This window comes from Mustela putorius, unplaced genomic scaffold (genome assembly GCF_011764305.1).
Source record: "Mustela putorius furo isolate JIRA1106 unplaced genomic scaffold, ASM1176430v1.1 tig00003944_pilon_pilon_pilon, whole genome shotgun sequence".
In the NCBI taxonomy this organism is placed as follows: Eukaryota; Metazoa; Chordata; class Mammalia; order Carnivora; family Mustelidae; genus Mustela; species Mustela putorius.
The window spans coordinates 5,321,429-5,337,907 of record NW_025422088.1 but is presented as its reverse complement, the minus strand read 5'-3'; the positions used below and the strand labels follow the sequence as shown (position 1 = coordinate 5,337,907).

General features: G+C 40.4%; 1 protein-coding gene across 23 annotated transcripts in view; it reads left to right on the top strand.

Moving 5' to 3' along the window:
- The first annotated feature begins 14,412 nt into the window (after positions 1-14,412).
- The window catches only part of KDM4C (lysine demethylase 4C), a 510,087-nt gene continuing 508,020 nt past the window's right edge, over positions 14,413-16,479 (top strand). For 19 of the 23 annotated variants that reach the window (XR_006603630.1, XR_006603631.1, XR_006603632.1 and 16 more), the window contains exon 1: positions 14,965-15,026. The gene's annotated coding sequence lies outside the window, so the exon portion shown is untranslated. Of the gene's footprint in view, positions 14,538-14,895; positions 14,922-14,952; positions 15,031-16,479 lie in introns of those variants that run through there. The other 4 variants (XM_004778696.3, XM_045069836.1, XM_045069837.1 and 1 more) reach the window with 3 other exon arrangements.

Sequence of the window (16,479 nt, the reverse complement as noted above, 5' to 3'; positions counted from 1 at the left end):
TCTCTCTCTCTCTTTTTAAGCTTTCTCTTTTTCTTAAAAAAATTTTTTTAGAGCGTTTTTTTTTTTTTTGTGCAACAAGTTCTCTTGGTTTCCGTTTATCTGAGTAAATCTGTATTTCATCTGTATTTCTGAAAGATGCTTTCACTTGATATAGGTTTCTGAGTTGACATCTCTTCTGTTTTTTTTCCTTCCTTTTTTGCTACTTTAAAATCTTATACTTACCTCCACAGTCATTTGAATCTTTGTTTATCTGTTAGCAATGCATTGTTAGCCCCTGACATTTTTTAACTCTTTATTTTTTTATATTTTTAAAGATTTATTTATTTATTTGTCAGAGAGCGAGAGAGAGAGTGCGAGTGAGAGTGAGCACAGGCAGACAGAGTGGAAGGCAGAATGGAAAGCAGAGGCAGAGGGAGAAGCAGGCTCCCTGCGGAGCAAGGAGCCCGATGTGGGACTCTATCCCAGGGCGCTGGGATCATGACCTGAGCCGAAGGCAGCTGCTTAACCAACTGAGCCACCCAGGCGTCCCAAGCCCCTGACATTTTTAAGACTATCTTTAGTTTTCAGCAATTTTAATTTAAATTCACGTTTATTTGTATTTTTCTATTTAGGGTTTACTGACCTCGTTGAATCTTTAAGTTACTGTCTTTTGCCAAATTTTGTAAATTTTTATACTTATATATAGTAAGGCAGTTTTTCTCTTCCTCTAAAACTCCAATGACATGAATGTTAGTCATGAATGTTAGTCCTTTGGGTACTGTTCATAGACCTATGAGGTTCTGTTCATTTTTGGCTGAGATGGGATCTCTTTTTTCTCTGTTGTTCAATTTGTGTAAATTCTATTGATCTATCCTTAAGTTCATTGACTCTTTCACATCATTACATTCTTCTGTAAGGTGTTTTTGTTTCCTTAGTTATCGTATTTTCAGTTCTCACGTTTCTTTTTTTTAAATTAACATTTTGCCTAACTTGCTTAAAGAATGGTACTTAGAATATTTGTTTTTTTCTATGAGTAACTAGTAACTTTTCTCTATGAGTAACTAACTAACATGCCAGTTTCTCTTTTGCCCTATGTCTCATGACCCATTTCCACTACCCCAGCTGGGCAGGTGCACAGTTGTCTGCCAGCCATAGCTGGCATTAGCTATGGCAAAGTATGTGCTTAAGTGAAATATCACATCCAGTAAAGAATTCACTCAAGTTCCCTCTACTTTCTGTAATTTTTCACCTCTTCTGAAATGTCTATCCATGTATCTTTCTTCTCAAAGTTTAAATCTCTCCCTGTACCTCTCCCTCTGGCTTTCCCAGCTGCTTGTGTGTGTGTGTGTGTGCGCAAACTCTTTCTAAAATAAATCTTCAGGGGTACCTGGGTAGCTCAGTGGGTTGGGCCTTTGCTTTCAGCTTGGGTCATGGTCTTAGGGTCCTGGGATTGAGCCCCACGTCGGGCTCTCTGCTCAGCAACTTGCCTGCTTCCCTTTCTCTCTGTGCCTGCCTTTCTGCCTACTTGTGATCTCTCTCTCTCTCTGTCAAATAAATAAATAAAATCTTTATAAAAAATAAAATAAATCTTCAAAAAAATGTTTAGCTATTAAAATAATGGAAGGATAAGGTCTCATACACATAATTGACTTTTACTTTGATTCCTTACAAAAAATGCCTAAGGTAGAATTGCTGGTTTAAAGGCAATGCACATTTTTAGAGATATTGATACATATAACTAAAGGGCCTTCTAGAAAAGATATTCGGAATGTAAATTGGTATATATCTTTTTAGGTGTTTTTTTTCCAGTTCTTTTATTTTTGTAATTTTTATTTATTTTTAAGATTTTTGTTCATTTATTTTAGAGAGAGAGAATACATGAGGAGGAAGAGGGGCTGAGTTGGAGGGAGAGAGAATCTCAAGCAGAGTCCTCACTGAGCTGGGAGCCCAACTCAGAGCTCAGTCTCATGACCCATGAGATCATGACCTGAGCCAAAATCACCAGTCAGTTGCTCAACCCACTGAGCCACCCAGGTGCTGCCCCTCCAGGTTTTTTTTTTTTTTTTAAGATTCTATTTATTTATTTATTTATTTGAGAGAGAGTAAGAGCGAGAACATGAATGGGGGGAGGGGCAGAGGGATAGGGAGAAGCAGGCTCCCAGCTGACTAGGGAGCCCCACAGGCAGCTTGATCCAAGGACCCTGGGCTTATGACCTGAGCTGAAGCCAGCTGCTTAACCAACTGAGGCACTCAGGTGACCCCCACCCCCTTTATTTATTTATTTTTAAAGATTTTATTTATTTCTCCAATTTTTTAAAATTAATTTTAAACTTACAGAAAATTTGTATGACTAGAACAAAGAAGTCTCATGTATCCTTTACTTAGACTTACCATTTTTGACATTTTGCCATATTTGCCTTTTCTTTCTCTTTCTTTCTCTATACACACACACACACCTTGTTTACATTTTTTCAACCATCTGAAGCTGGGTTTTGTATGTCATGTTTCCTTCCCCACGAAAACTTTAGTATAGTTCTAAGAAAAAGAATTTTCTCCTATATAAATAACTACAGTACTGTTATCAAAATCAGGAAATTTAGCATTGATGAAATATTTTAATTTTATGAGTGCTCTACAGTTTTATCTGCTCTACAGTCTATATTCCAGTTTCTTGAATTGTCCTAATAATGCCCATTATAGCATATATTTGTTTATTTATCTGTCAGTCTAGGACCACATATTGCATTTAGTTGTCATATCTTTTCATCTTCCTTTGATTTGCAATATTTCCTTTTTTTTTTAAAGATTTTATTTATTCGAGAGAGAGCATGAGAGAGAGAGAGACAGAGAGAGAGAGAGAGAGAGAGAATGCACAAGCAGGGGGGAGGGGCAGAGAGAGAGGGAGAAGCAGGCTCTCCCAACCCCTCTGAGCAGGGAGCCTGACTCGGGGCTTGATCCCAGATGCTTAACCCACTGAGCCACCCATTTGGAACACTTCTGCAGTCTTTATCAATCTTTCATGATGTTAGCCTTTTTGGAACATTTAGCCTAGTGGTTTTATTGAGCCTATGCTACATCCAGATCTGAAAAAGACTAGGGAAGCTGAGATAGCGTCTAACATGGATATAGCTTTCATCAAGAGACATTCTTAGAGAGAAAATGGTGCTGACAAAGGATTACCCAATATAAAAATAACAAGGGATCAAGAGGACTAAACAATACAGCTGCTAGATAATTAATCCTCTTATGTAAAGTATAGCTAATGAAATTAGGTCGACAGAAATGGTTCTGTCAGTGGTGGGGACTCCTGCCTTTTCAATGGCATGACTGTGGTACTTTGTGCAGGCAAGCGATACATACCTCATATACAATTACCATGGGCATCTTGACTATTCATTTTATATCTGTTTACTGAGTTAATTGGTGACAAGGATTACCTAGAGTTTTCATCTTTTCCTCTTACAGTTATTTTATTTTGTTGTTTGCACTTTTTACTAACAGGAAGCTAGACCAAGAGAAAATACAAGATTTTCTGTATTCTATATGGACTCTGTGGCCAATCTTTGTTCATCTGACTATTGGGGGTGGACCTAGTAGCTAAGAGACTCATTAACATGAAATCCTCTCCAAGTCTGACCACTAAAAGAGTGGTTTCACCTAAGGGATTATGTTACCTCTAGGAGGGGGAGTGGGGAAGCAGGCCAACTTCTGCAATCTCAAAAAGGACAGTCTTTGGAAAAACTTATTTTGAAACATAGAAGAACTCAGAATCTAGTCCACATGTGACCTCCTTGAAAGACTAAGAGTGGGTTAACTTTTGCAAAGTGAGGAATGAATAGAGAATATTTGGCAAAAGATCTGGGGAAGAGGAGTGCAGGAAAATGGAAGAAAGCAAACTGAAGTGTCAGTCTCTTCTGCTATAACAGTGCTTTGTTTCTTTTCTTTTCTTATTGTGTGTGTGTGTACTTTGTTTCTTTAGCAAGGATTAGCTCATAGGTCATTGATAAATAGGCCCATGCCAGTATAATAATAGTGGGTTCAAGTGGAATTTTTCTTTGCATGTTAATATTTGGGAGCAATTAAAGAAAGAAACCTTATTATGTAAGAAGACTTTAAGAAAAAGCTGAAAATTCTACAGAAGCCCTCTTTTTGTTGGAAAAAAAAATGGGTGGGTCATTTTATCAGAGATCCACTAAGAGATTCTAGATCCACTAAAGGTGCCAGCCAGCCACAAACTCTAAAGGAATTTTAACTGTGCAAGCAGCCCTGTTGTTAGTGCTCTGGATAGGTTCTAAGTGGTCTACTTCAATCCTATTTGCCCCCAAAGTCCTCAGTTGTGCAGAATGTGAGATCGTTTTTGGAATGCTTATTTGGAATTACCACTGAAACTCCTGCAATTAGAAAAGCAACTTATCAGTTTTTATTTTACTAAAAATAAGCAGACACACTGCATCATTACCCGCCCCTGCAAGACAATCCCTATTGTCCATGAAAGAGGGTTAGCCGGAGAGTCCTTGAGACCCTGAGACAGCAGCAGGGAGGAGGAGGAGAGGTGGTAATGCCCAGGAAGATTGGGGAGGATAGGGATGGAGGGGCCCTGTGGCCCTAGACCAGGGCAGAGAGACCAGGCCCCTCCTTTTCCTGTACCTGCCCCTCACTGCCCCTTTGCCTTTGACCCCCCTGGTGGGCCTGGAGCAGCCTACTCTGGGGACTCCTGACAGCAGTAATTCTGGACCCTTAAAAACACACAAAGGAAGGAAAGGTGGGCACCTCAAGGAGGGATCTATTGTTAAAGGAATATCCTGAGGTGAGAGTTAAGGAAAATTAGTCTTTCTTACTGTATGTTTGTTACTCATGTGGCATTCAAAGTATTTGTCACAGAGCCTCTTAACACTCTTGAAAACTATCTTTGTGAGTATACTCATCAATATTTATATTAGATTTTAAGACAAACATTTTAAACACAGTAATATAGAAACACACGTTCTATTAGCCTTCCCAACTGAAGTGAAATCACTCCTAACTGTAGTCTCAGAAAATTCCCCTGTGGATGAGAGTTAATAATAGTGGAAAAGGCAAGTAAAATCTTAGTATTATTAAGAAAATACTTTTAGGGGCACCTGGGTGGCTCAGTCATTAGGCATCTGCTTTCAGCTCAGGTCATGATCCCAGGGTCCTGGGATTAGACTCAGTGGGAGCCTGCTTCTCCCTCTCCTGCTCTCCTTGCTTGTTTCCCTCTCTAGCTGTCTCTCTGTCAAATAAGTAAATAAAACCCCAGAAAATAAAAAACCAAAACCAAAACAAAGACAGTAAGAAAAATTTTTTTAATCTTGCTGACTCCTGAGAGTCTTTGCTCTCAACTTTAAGAACCACTGCTCCAGGGGCGCCTGGGTGGCTCAGTGGGTTAAGCCTCTGCCTTTGGCTCGGGTCGTGATCTCGGGGTCCTGGGATCGAGCCCCGCATCGGGCTTTCTGCTCAGTGGGGAGCCTGCTTCCCCCTCTCTCTCTGCCTGCCTCTCTGCCTACTTGTGATCTCTCTGTTTGTCAAATGAATAAATAAAATTAAAAAAAAAAAAAGAACCACTGCTCCAAAAGTTACTTTAGAAACAGGGCCTTCCCTTCAACAATTTAGTCAAGAGCCCTTTGGATCCCAGAGCCGGGTCTGCACTGCTGGAGCAATCTAGACAGTGGTGATCTGTGGAATTTACAAGTAGTGCTCTGGGGTGTTGTCCTCTTTGCTTCTTGCTATAACATTTGCCCTTGGGTCTATTCATTCCAAAAAAAAAAAAAAGAGCAGAACATACCTAGTAATATTAGTTGCTGAAAAGAATAGACTTAATTGAAGGGGAAAAAAAAAATTCCTGAAAAGGCGTCAGAATATCAACAAAATCTTCACAAACAAGAATTCACTTGAAGAGAAAATAGCCAACAAGATAGGAATGCATCTAAGCATTCTGAGGAATTGCTGGCTAAAATCAAGAAACATTGAAAAAGTAATATAAAGCCAGTGGGGAAAAAATGCTTGTTATGGTGTAAACTAAGAAGAAAATGAAAAGAAATCTGTAGAAAAGCTTTTTAAGTTCATAGAAAAATAATGAGTAAGAATTCAGTAAGCCAGGGCACCTGGGTGGCTCAGTTGGTTAAACAACTGCCCTCAGCTCAGGTCATGATCCTAGTTGGGAATTGAGCCCAACATTGGGCTCCACCTGCTCTATGGGGAGCCTGCCTCTTCCTCTCCCTCTGTCTGCTTGTGCTCTTTCTCAGTCAAATAAATAAATAAAATCTTAAAAAAAAAGTTCATAAATATTAAAAAAATTTTGTCAAACCTCTTAGAGATAAGATAGCTCTTAATGAAGCTATTAACTATTGAAGAGAAAGTTAAGTGTGGGCCCTGTCACGCTACAGCTTCCTGTAGAAGTTGGAATGAGCAAAATGTCAAGCTCAGGAAAACCTGAAAAAGTGTACCAGAGGTCTCTGAAACAGAAGAAATAATATCTTGATTATAAAAGTTATGATGCTGAAGTTTTGAATAATTGTCTTATGCAGATCGATTCTGAAATTGAGGAAGAAAATAATAGGAATAAATTTGTATTTTCTTTAAAAATTTTATCTATTTATTTATTTATTAGAGAGAAAATGAGGGCATGAATACAGGGAAGTGCAAAAGAGAGGGAGAGCATCTTAAGCAGACTATGTGCTGAGGTTGAGCCCCCACTTGGGGGACTTGAGACCATGACCTGAGCTGAAACAAAGAGTCAGATGACTAACCAACTAAGCCACCTAGGTACACCCAAATTGTATTTTCTGAATTAGATAATGGAGAGTCAGGGAATCACCAAGGTGAGAAAGGCAAAGAGGAGACAGTTCTATCAGTTATCTATTGCTGCATAATAACCCCAGAACTTAATGGTTTAAGGCATTGGTGATTTAGGGGCGCCTGGGTGGCTCAGTGGGTTAAAGCCTCTGCCTTCAGCTCGGGTAATGATCCCAGGGTCCTGGGATGGAGTCCCACATCGGGCTCTCTGCTTGGCGGGGAGACTGCTTCTCCGTCTCTCTCTGCCTGCTACTCTGCCGGCTTCTCTGCCTACTTGTGATCTCTCTCTGTCAAATAAATAAAATCTTAAAAAAAAAAAAAGCATTGGTGATTTATTTTTTTCATGATTTTCTGAGTTGGCTGAAAGTTTATCTGCTGGTGTTTCCTGCGTTCAGCTGAAAGGTGGTTGGGCTGGAACGTGACCTCATTTACATGTCTGGCATTTGCTGCTGACTATCCATTGGGAGCCTCAGTTCTTTTACATGTGACCCCCGATTCTCTAGTAAGCTAAACGGGCATCCTTATATGATAGTGTCAGGGCAGCATTATAAGATGAAAGCAGAAGCTGCAGTGTCTCTTAAGACCTGGCTTTGGGTCACATAACATCATTCCTGCCACAATCTGTTGACCAAAGCAGGTCACAAGATCAGCCCAGATTCTAAGACATAAACAACCTCTTGATAGGAGGAAGCATAAAGTCATATTGCGTAGGATCATGGGAGGAATTTGCAATCATATTTTGCATTTTATCACAGCAGGGAATGGAAATGACAAAGGCCTAAGCTGCATTAACATTAGTTCAAGGAGATGGGCGCCTGGGTGGCTCAGTGGGTTAAGCCGATGCCTTCGGCTCAGGTCATGATCTCAGGGTCCTGGGATCGAGTCCCGCATCGGGCTCTCTGCTCAGCAGGGAGCCTGCTTCCTCCTCTCTCTCTCTCTGCCTGCCTCTCTGCCTACTTGTGATCTCTCTCTGTCAAATGAATAAATAAAATCTTTAAAAAAAAAAACATTAGTTCAAGGAGAGAAACCATTTACAACTTTAGGTGAGTGATAGATGTCAATTATGCATGAATGAAAGAGAACTTAAGGAAGGTGGTACACAGTACTTGTTAGTTGCAGTGAGTGCAAGACCTTTAGAAAATGTATTGCAAAGCTGAGAGGTGAACTCACTCATCAGACAGAATACCTTACTGGAAGAAAGTGAGCAGAAAAGAAGGATTAGGAGTAGTTAGGTACAGAGAAAGGAAAATATTAAAATCAGTAAATCAATAAAATAGAGGTGAACTGTAGGATATGAAAATATATGGCAACATTTTATTCTGCACAAGAATGCCCATGATAAAGGATCTTTGTTTGTGATACAAAGAGCTATTGCTGGAGAAATGAAGCAAGCCAGACAGAAATTAATAAAGGAAAAGTAAAAAGAAGTTGGTAATACTCTGGAAGTCAAGGACTGTTAAAGCAACTCCAAGAAGACATTTTATGGTCTCTTTCCAACTAATTCATTAATTTCATTCCCAAGATGTCAAGTGCTTTGTTTTCTATTGTAATGAGAGACTTTATAAAAAATAGCAATACAATAGCTCATGTCTCCCTCAGTGAAGGGATCTTTTAAGCTCATTGCTTAAGGGTGGAGGGGTGTAGTCCCCCTTGGTGATGAAGGATATCTTCTGAAATTACGGGTACCCTATGACCATTAATGGAAGTAATGTGCTTCTGGAACCCTGATGTAGTATTAATCAGTGTCCAAAAAAATTCCTCCTCATCCCTCACAATGGTTAGCTTGGTAGACTCTGGTTACTAATCCCAACCCTTCTCAGGTATGCCCATTCACAAACTACTACCAGCAGGACTTCTGTCTCCTCCTCTTCAGTTTGAACCACCTTTCTTCCACTTTGTGAGCATAAAACTTTACTTCAATCCTTATTCATGGAAGGCCTCCACCGCAGGCCTGAGATAAATATACCTGGCCTCTACCTGAAATAATGGCCTTGTTCCATGGTTTTAAAGCTATAAACATTGACTTCCACCTTTTATCTTTGGTAATATGTTTTTGGTAATTTCAAAGAAATTAATATGTATCTTATCTTATGTAATTAAAGTTAATATGTATCTTAAAATGTATTTGGATGCATATATACATGAATTTCTGTTAGGTATATACCTAGAAGGGAAAGCAGTAGGTCACAGGGTATGCGTATGTTCAATTTGAGCAGGTAATGCCAATTTTCCGAAGTGGTAGTAAGTACTTAAAAGATAGTTAAACACCTAAACAAGAGCCACCTGTCTTTCATTTATGATTAACTTGCTGAAGACCCCAAATCAATTTTTATGGAAAGTAAGAATTAAACTTTGAAAAAATGAAACAAAGTATATGCATGCATTAAAAAACCATTAGAATTTGTTTTGATTCTGAATGGGATGAAGTCACAATTATTTCTCCGCCAAATAAACACTTTCCTTTCTATAATTCATAGGAGAATATATGAGAATATCTCCTAGCGCATTCTAATAAAAGTTGAATGAGATAATTAATAGGTCTTCTTTATATATTGGTCTAATACTCTGGAATCCACTGATTCAATACACTGGAAATTATAAGGCATTTGATGGTTAAGTATGTGATAAGTTACTTATTACTCCAGATAATTTTGTCCGGGGGCTTCCATGTGTAAGCCACGGCATCTCCCCAGTAAACCCTCTGGTCTACACACTAACATCATTGGTTAACACACAGATGGCATTATCATATGCTGTTATAAATTGTTATAAATGGACCTGCTGCCTTCTTTACTATCTGAAATGATTTCAGCAAACTAAAGTGAAGAAAATATTTACAAAATCATCTGCTTTATATTTTTCAATTTTAATATAACAATTGCCTGCAGCCAAAAAGGATTTGAAATATTAGTATGTTTGTAACATGGCTGGAAAAGCTAAAAAATTACTTATCCTAATAAAATTATTGTAATTATTGTAATGGAGTGTTTCTTTCTGAGTTATTGACAACGTTGATTAAAAAAAGGAAAATGCCCGCCTGAAAGAAATATTTTTTAAAAAGAGAAAAAACCCCTTTCAATTACAGAAATTCATTCTTTTCTCTTCTCTTTTCTTTCTTCTTCTTCTTCTTTTTTCTCAGTTACTTAAAATCTTATGGGTCAATAGGACCAAGAGGAAAAAGGAGCTCGGTTTCCCATCCACTGGTTTTGTCTTCAAGTTTTCTACTTCTAATACTACAAAAATTGTTATGGAAAAGGAAGGGGGAAGGTTCAGAAGTTTTACCTTTTGGTTTATCAAGTTACATCAACCTGGGTGGTCCATTTGTCAAAAGGTGAGTAAGAAAGTTGATATAAAAAATACAAAAATTAACATACTAATGTTTGAAAAGTTTTTTAAAATTATTATTATTATTATTATTTTTAATCTTTAAAGATTATTTATTTATTTATTTGACAGAGATCACAAGTAGGCAGAGACACAGGCAGAGGGAGAAGAGGAAGCAGGCTCTCCACCGAGCAGAGAGTCTGATGCGGGGCTTGATCCCAGAACCCTGGGATCATGACCCGAGCTGAAGGCAGAGGCTTTAACCCACTGAGCCATCCAGGTGCCCCTGAAAAGTTTTTTAAATGCCACACATAAAAGAGAAAAGTGCACACATCATAATTATAGAGCTTGATGAATTATCACAAGTAAAAAAAAAATAGAGCATAACTAACATCCCAGAGGTTCCCCACCTTTTTCCTCCCAGTTACTCTGCCCCCTTTCTCCTCCTCACATGTAGCCATTACTTTGACTTTTAATATCATATAATAATTTTATCTAACATTAAATGTTATGTAAATGGAATCATACAGCATGTGCTCTTTTGTGTCTAGCTTCTTTCACTTAACACTGTATTTGTGATATTTAGCTTACTATTTTAGAAAAGATTTTGTTTATTTATTTGAGAGAGACAGCAAGTGAGCATCAGCAGCGGGGAAGGTTAGAGGGGAAGCGGACTCCTTGCTGAGCAGGGAGCTCAATGTGGGTCTCTATCCCAGGATCCCAGGACCCTGGGTTCATGAACTGAGCTGAAGGCAGCTGCTTAACCAACTGAGCCACCCAGGTGCTCTAGCCATACAATTTTAGATAGCACTAGTTCATTTATTTTCATTGTTTCCATTGTATAAATATATCAACATTTGTATCTTCATTCTATTGATGGCTATTTGGGTTGTTTCCAATTTGGGACTTCACAATTAATGCTGCTACAGATTTTCTTCTATATGTTTTTGATGCATATAATATTGTATTTCCGTTGATGTTTCTGTTTCTCCACATCATCACCGATATTTGTTTCTGTCTTTTTATTTTGAGCCATGTTTTGGTTGTGTATTGTTGGTTCTCATTTTGGCTTGACTGTGCGCTCAATGAAGGCAACTTCACATCTGTCCTGTTCATAGCTGTATCACTATCCATAAAACATAGTGTAAGTAATAATAAACAGCAATAATAAAAAAAATGAGGATGGATTGAAACTAACAACTACATGCAGAGTTTGCATCTTCAGCTTATGTTTATTGTTTTACTTTTATTTGTTAAAAATGAATAGTTTTCAAATGGTGTTATGATTCATGTATCATAAATAATTTCCAATGTTTTCCTTGATGTGAAAACCATAAACTACCTCACCTGTTCCCGACACCTACCCTCCCAAACACATACACGTGCAAATTTAGGGCAATAGCCCAGGGAGAACTAGACCTATCTCCCCTCTAATTTTATTCAAATCTTTTGATAGGAAAATTAAATAATTTAACTGCCAAGTAATTTTAGGTATTTTTCTTATATTAAAACAAACACAAATATAATGGTATCCAAACTGATTGAATATTGTGCTTACATAGGAGGCTTGAGTCACTTCAAAGTCTATCTGCATACCCTTAGCCACCATACTCTTCTCAGCCAAGTCTAAAAATCTTTGATAATAATGAGAAATTAATGAAGTGTTTCAGTTGGATAGAATCATGATTCCATTTTTACATTAGGAGGATAATTTTTGACTTGCACTATAGAAGATGAGTTGGAAGGGAAAGGGGTAGGTGAAGAAGCACTGGAGGTAGAGATAGCATTAGGAGAATTATTTAATATTAATCCATTATATAATAATCCAGGTAAGAGATAAATTGGCCTAAACTCACAGCACAGGACATAGAGAAGAAAAGACACCAAGGTTTCTGATTTTTTTTTAGCTACTTCCTTTCCTGTTCACCATGACTCTTTAAAACATCATCTAAATATCTAATTATTGGTTGTGATTTGTATTATACCTGTATAAATAACATCCATATGTAATAGGGTAAATATAAATGTTAATGAGCATTACTATTATTTAATTCCTTATATTTGCAGAAGTTGAATGGACTTCAATATATTCAAAATTAGATCTTATTTAATAGTGTATCAGTTTGCTGCATTATACATAAAGAAGTTTACAACAATTATCTCTGAAGTGATCTAAAAAGTAGTTCACATAACATATAAGCTTCAAGGGAAATCTTTGTATCCATTATACAACTCCCATCTTATTGCAATTGGAGTTCTTAACTGGATCTAAATAAGTTAATCTACTATATGGCTAGAATGTTAATTATTATTGTAATTCACCATATACAGATATTTGATTCTTTAGGGACTCAGTGCCATGAATCCATTTGATTTTCAGTTCAATTCCCCAAACTGTTGCTAATAAATTAACAGTGCTATCCAGGTTTTGAAGTGTTTTGGCATTTTGCATTATCTTCCTTGATGTTCAATATGCTTGAAGTCAGCAAGGCTGGTATTTTCCTCTAATTTTTCAGTTTAAAAAAGCCCCCAAATTTGATTTACTGTGTTTAACAAATGTTATTTATTTAATATCATACATCCGCAAACTGTAAAGGGACTGGAATTCAGATTTCCAGACTTTTTATTCTGGTGTACCAGGTTGTCAGTCTGATACAGCATATGCCTTCCTAAGTACCCTGGATTTTAGTAGCTATTTGGCAAGTTTCTTAACCTGTGTATTTCAGTTTTAGTATCTAAAATAAGGAGATAATAACAATAACTCCCTTGAATTATTATAAGGATAAATTTAGTTAATATTTGTGAGGCACTTAAAACAGTGTCAAGCTCATAGTAAGCTCTAAATAAATGTTGGGTTATATATTTATTGTTTTAGCATATCCAACTGACTTGTAAGGACGGTTGGGATCCTCATAGCATACACATTTGGAGAATTCCTAGTTGAATATATGTATTAGGCAAGTTCAGACGTGTATATGGGTAACAGAGCATAAACCTTGTTTCTAATTTAATAACTAAATAAATGTGGTGGCCCAATAATCACACTAGCCTTACTTAATTATTCACATTTCATCCGACCTCGATATGCTCTTCCCAGGGAGAAAAGGCTTCAAGGGTGTGGTAAGTGGACCTGCTGAGATACTTTAAAAAGGAGAAATCAGTGGATTGTAATAGGAACCTCAGCATATTAGCCCACGGGTGCTCAGGAGTGTAATGATCTGCATAGTCTTAGCTAAGAGGGCGTTAGGGGAAACGCTACAAGGGACCCAGCTGGGTACTCTGCAGGAAGTTAAAAATTGTTGAGCTTTGCAAAACATCTGGTGTTAACCATCTGTCTTTGGCAGTACAAAGACTTAAAAGGTCTATGCGGTTCCTTCTGACACCTTGGAGGGCGGAGTTACAGCACCACAGTAACCAGAAGTAGCAAGCTAATTTAAGTACGTTCAGGGATCCGGAGACACTTGCACTTCCTGTTACTACAGTTCAGGCCAAACTGCTGCCAATCCCTAGTTTTTGAGAGCTTCCCCAGCCTTGATTCCTATTGTGGCCACCCTTGGTTCTCCTCAGCTCCAGCGCACACCTGGATGGACTCCACGTAGGTGCTTGGAGTATGGGACAGTTTCGCTCTTCTAGTCAAAGAACACGGACTTCTGCTTGAGAGTTGCTTGTTAAAAGGTTGGTAGGTGGACCCCTTTGGCGCACTCGGGATCTCCCATTGTTGGGAGGCGCAGGAGCCCCGGTGATTAAGACGCTGTCACTGCTGCCCAGCAGCGAGCCCCGACATCCTAGCCAGGCTCCGCAGAGCATTCCGAAGCCCCACCCATGGCAACGCCACTCTGACGTTCGCGCGCCGGAGGCAGCCATAGGCCCGCGTCGCGGCCCAGGACGACGTGTGGCGCGTGGACTCCCTCAGGTCCAGCCCTGCGGGAACCCGGTAGGCACTTCCGGGCAAGGTTCTGTGCACCTGTTCCTTCCTCCTTAAGTGTCTTCCCGTCTGGGAAAAAGTGGGCATGCCCCTCCCCAGACAACAAGATGCACCACAGCAAATCTACATTAAGAACAGCGAGGAAGACTAATCCCAAAGCAAGAAGGTGCCAGGCATCTCTAAACTGTTTCGAAGTTCACGTGACCCACTGAGTGTCGGGCCCCAGTGGTCACGTGACACCGCGCGCGCCCTCGCGTAGGGAGAGCCGGCAGGCTCTGTGCGCGCGCTTTCGCCGCTGCCTACCATCCTCTCGAAGGGAGGGTGAGGAGCGGCGGAGTGATCAGGCGTCTGGGTCCGCTGCGCGTGCGCAGCGAACAGCTGTCACCCAGTGCGGAACAAGTCTTCCAAATTTCCCAAATCTCCCTGGGCCGGGGGCCACCCTCTTCCTCCTCATCTTCCTCCTCTGGGTCGTATCCCGGTCCACCCCGCGCGCCAGGTAACCGCTTTTCCGGACTCCGGGCGAGGGATGGTGGGGGGAGGGGCTCGGGCGGTCTTCTCGGCACTGCCCCCCTCTGCTCCGAGCCGCTGGGGGTGTCGGCGGTCGGGGCAGCGGAGACGCAGCACTGGAGACGCTGGGTCCACGACTGCCGCCGATGTCATGCTGGGGAGAGAGTGGCCGGCCATAGTCGCAGCGGAGGGAGGCGGGAGCCAGTGACAGTCCGCTCCGGCCCTCTCGGGGGTTCGGTCCCCGCGCTCGCCGTTCTCCCGGGGGTCGAAGTCTGGGTCCCCCTCCTTCGGGCAGAGCAGCGCGCGGGTGGTCCAGGGATGCCGACTCCTTTCCATTCCCCTTCCAGCCTGGTCTGCGGGGGACTCCAGGGAGGTACGGCCTGCTTCGCTCTCGGTGCCATCTCTTCTCTGGAACTGTCACGACCCGGGGGTTTCGGTGAAAGCAGGGGCTCCTCTCCAGAACATCTCGCCGCCGCAGGCAGGTAGCCCCTCCCCGGGTTCGTCCGCAGCCCCCTTGCTGCTCTTTTGGTTTTTTTCGGCAAGGGACCATCTCTTCTTGCAGTGCCTGAAACCACGATGCGGTGTAGACAGTGGGAGCTTAATAAATGAGTTGGATCGCTCCGCGTGGAATGCCAGGCACGGGCGGGACGTGGCGAAGGGTGGGGATGTGGAGGGGGGAGTTAGGCAGGCTGAAGCTCTGGGTTCGAGCTTGGGTTTTTCCTCCAGGCGAGCCAATGAAACCAACCGGGCTAGATTCAGATGCTTTAAGCCGGGTGGACTCGGAGCCAGCCTTGCCCTACACTGCCCGGTGCAGGTCTGCAAGGACTGGCTTTGGTTGTGGGCGATGCTCAGGAGGGTTTTGTAAGGTTTCTGCTCCAGGAGAAGAGAGGACATTTTTTTTTTTTTAAACTTGGTAAATTACCCTCAAGGCGGTTTATCAAGACCTGATTTGGAAATGTGCGTTAGAAGTTGGCGTTGGTTCACCCTATCTCGATGTAAGTTTATGGTAGGCTCAGTTCCACCTACGTTCGGACCAAGTTTTGACCTATTTCACTCCCTTGAATGTGCTGGAATTTTAATTTTTCATCGGGAAATTCGGCTTCACCGTTTCTATGGTAACATTTGCTAATATAATTTCTAAGTGTTGTGGCTGGAAATTAGTGGCTTTAATTCTTAAAGCTCCATTTTTGCCGTGAAACACTTAGTTCTCCTTTATGATCATTACTCAAATTCTGCCTTGCTGGTCCACCCTCCCCCACCCCCCCGCTTTGTTTTGGGATGTATTACACGGCTATACCTTTTTTTTTTAAGGCCCTCTTTCTCCCAATTTAAGGCATTATGAAAGTTTGCATACAATCTTTACAACATTCCACGAACTTGGTGGTACAATACAATTTAAATTGGAGACTATTAACAGATTTTAATCGGTTGCTTGTCTAAAATTAAAAATATGTTTTAAACCTTGTAGGTGCACAAATGCTTTTAAAAAATCCATTATTAATTTTTCTATAAGAATGAAGATTTTAATAAGCTGAATAGGTACATAATTTTTAAAAAGTTGCTTAGATTTAAATTTCAAATGAAGGACGAAAATCTGGTATTTTGAGTTCTCTGCTTGACACCAGAACCACCCAGGCCTAAGTTAGGTGCCTAACTAAACTTGGGTAGTCTGTGATTTCTTCTCTTTCTTTTTCTCATTGTTTTGTCTTTGTTTCTTGACTGGTCCCCCCCCCCCCTTAGAATGTTAGGGCTTTGAGAACAGGTTCTTTTTTTTTTTTTTTCTTTGCTATATTTCTAGCAATTTACCATAATTCTTGGGGGCGCTAAAATAAAATATCCTCTTTCTTTTTAAGTAACAATTTTATTAAGATATAACTCACATACCACGTAATCCACCTATTTAAAGTGTACAATCCAGTGGTTTTAGTATT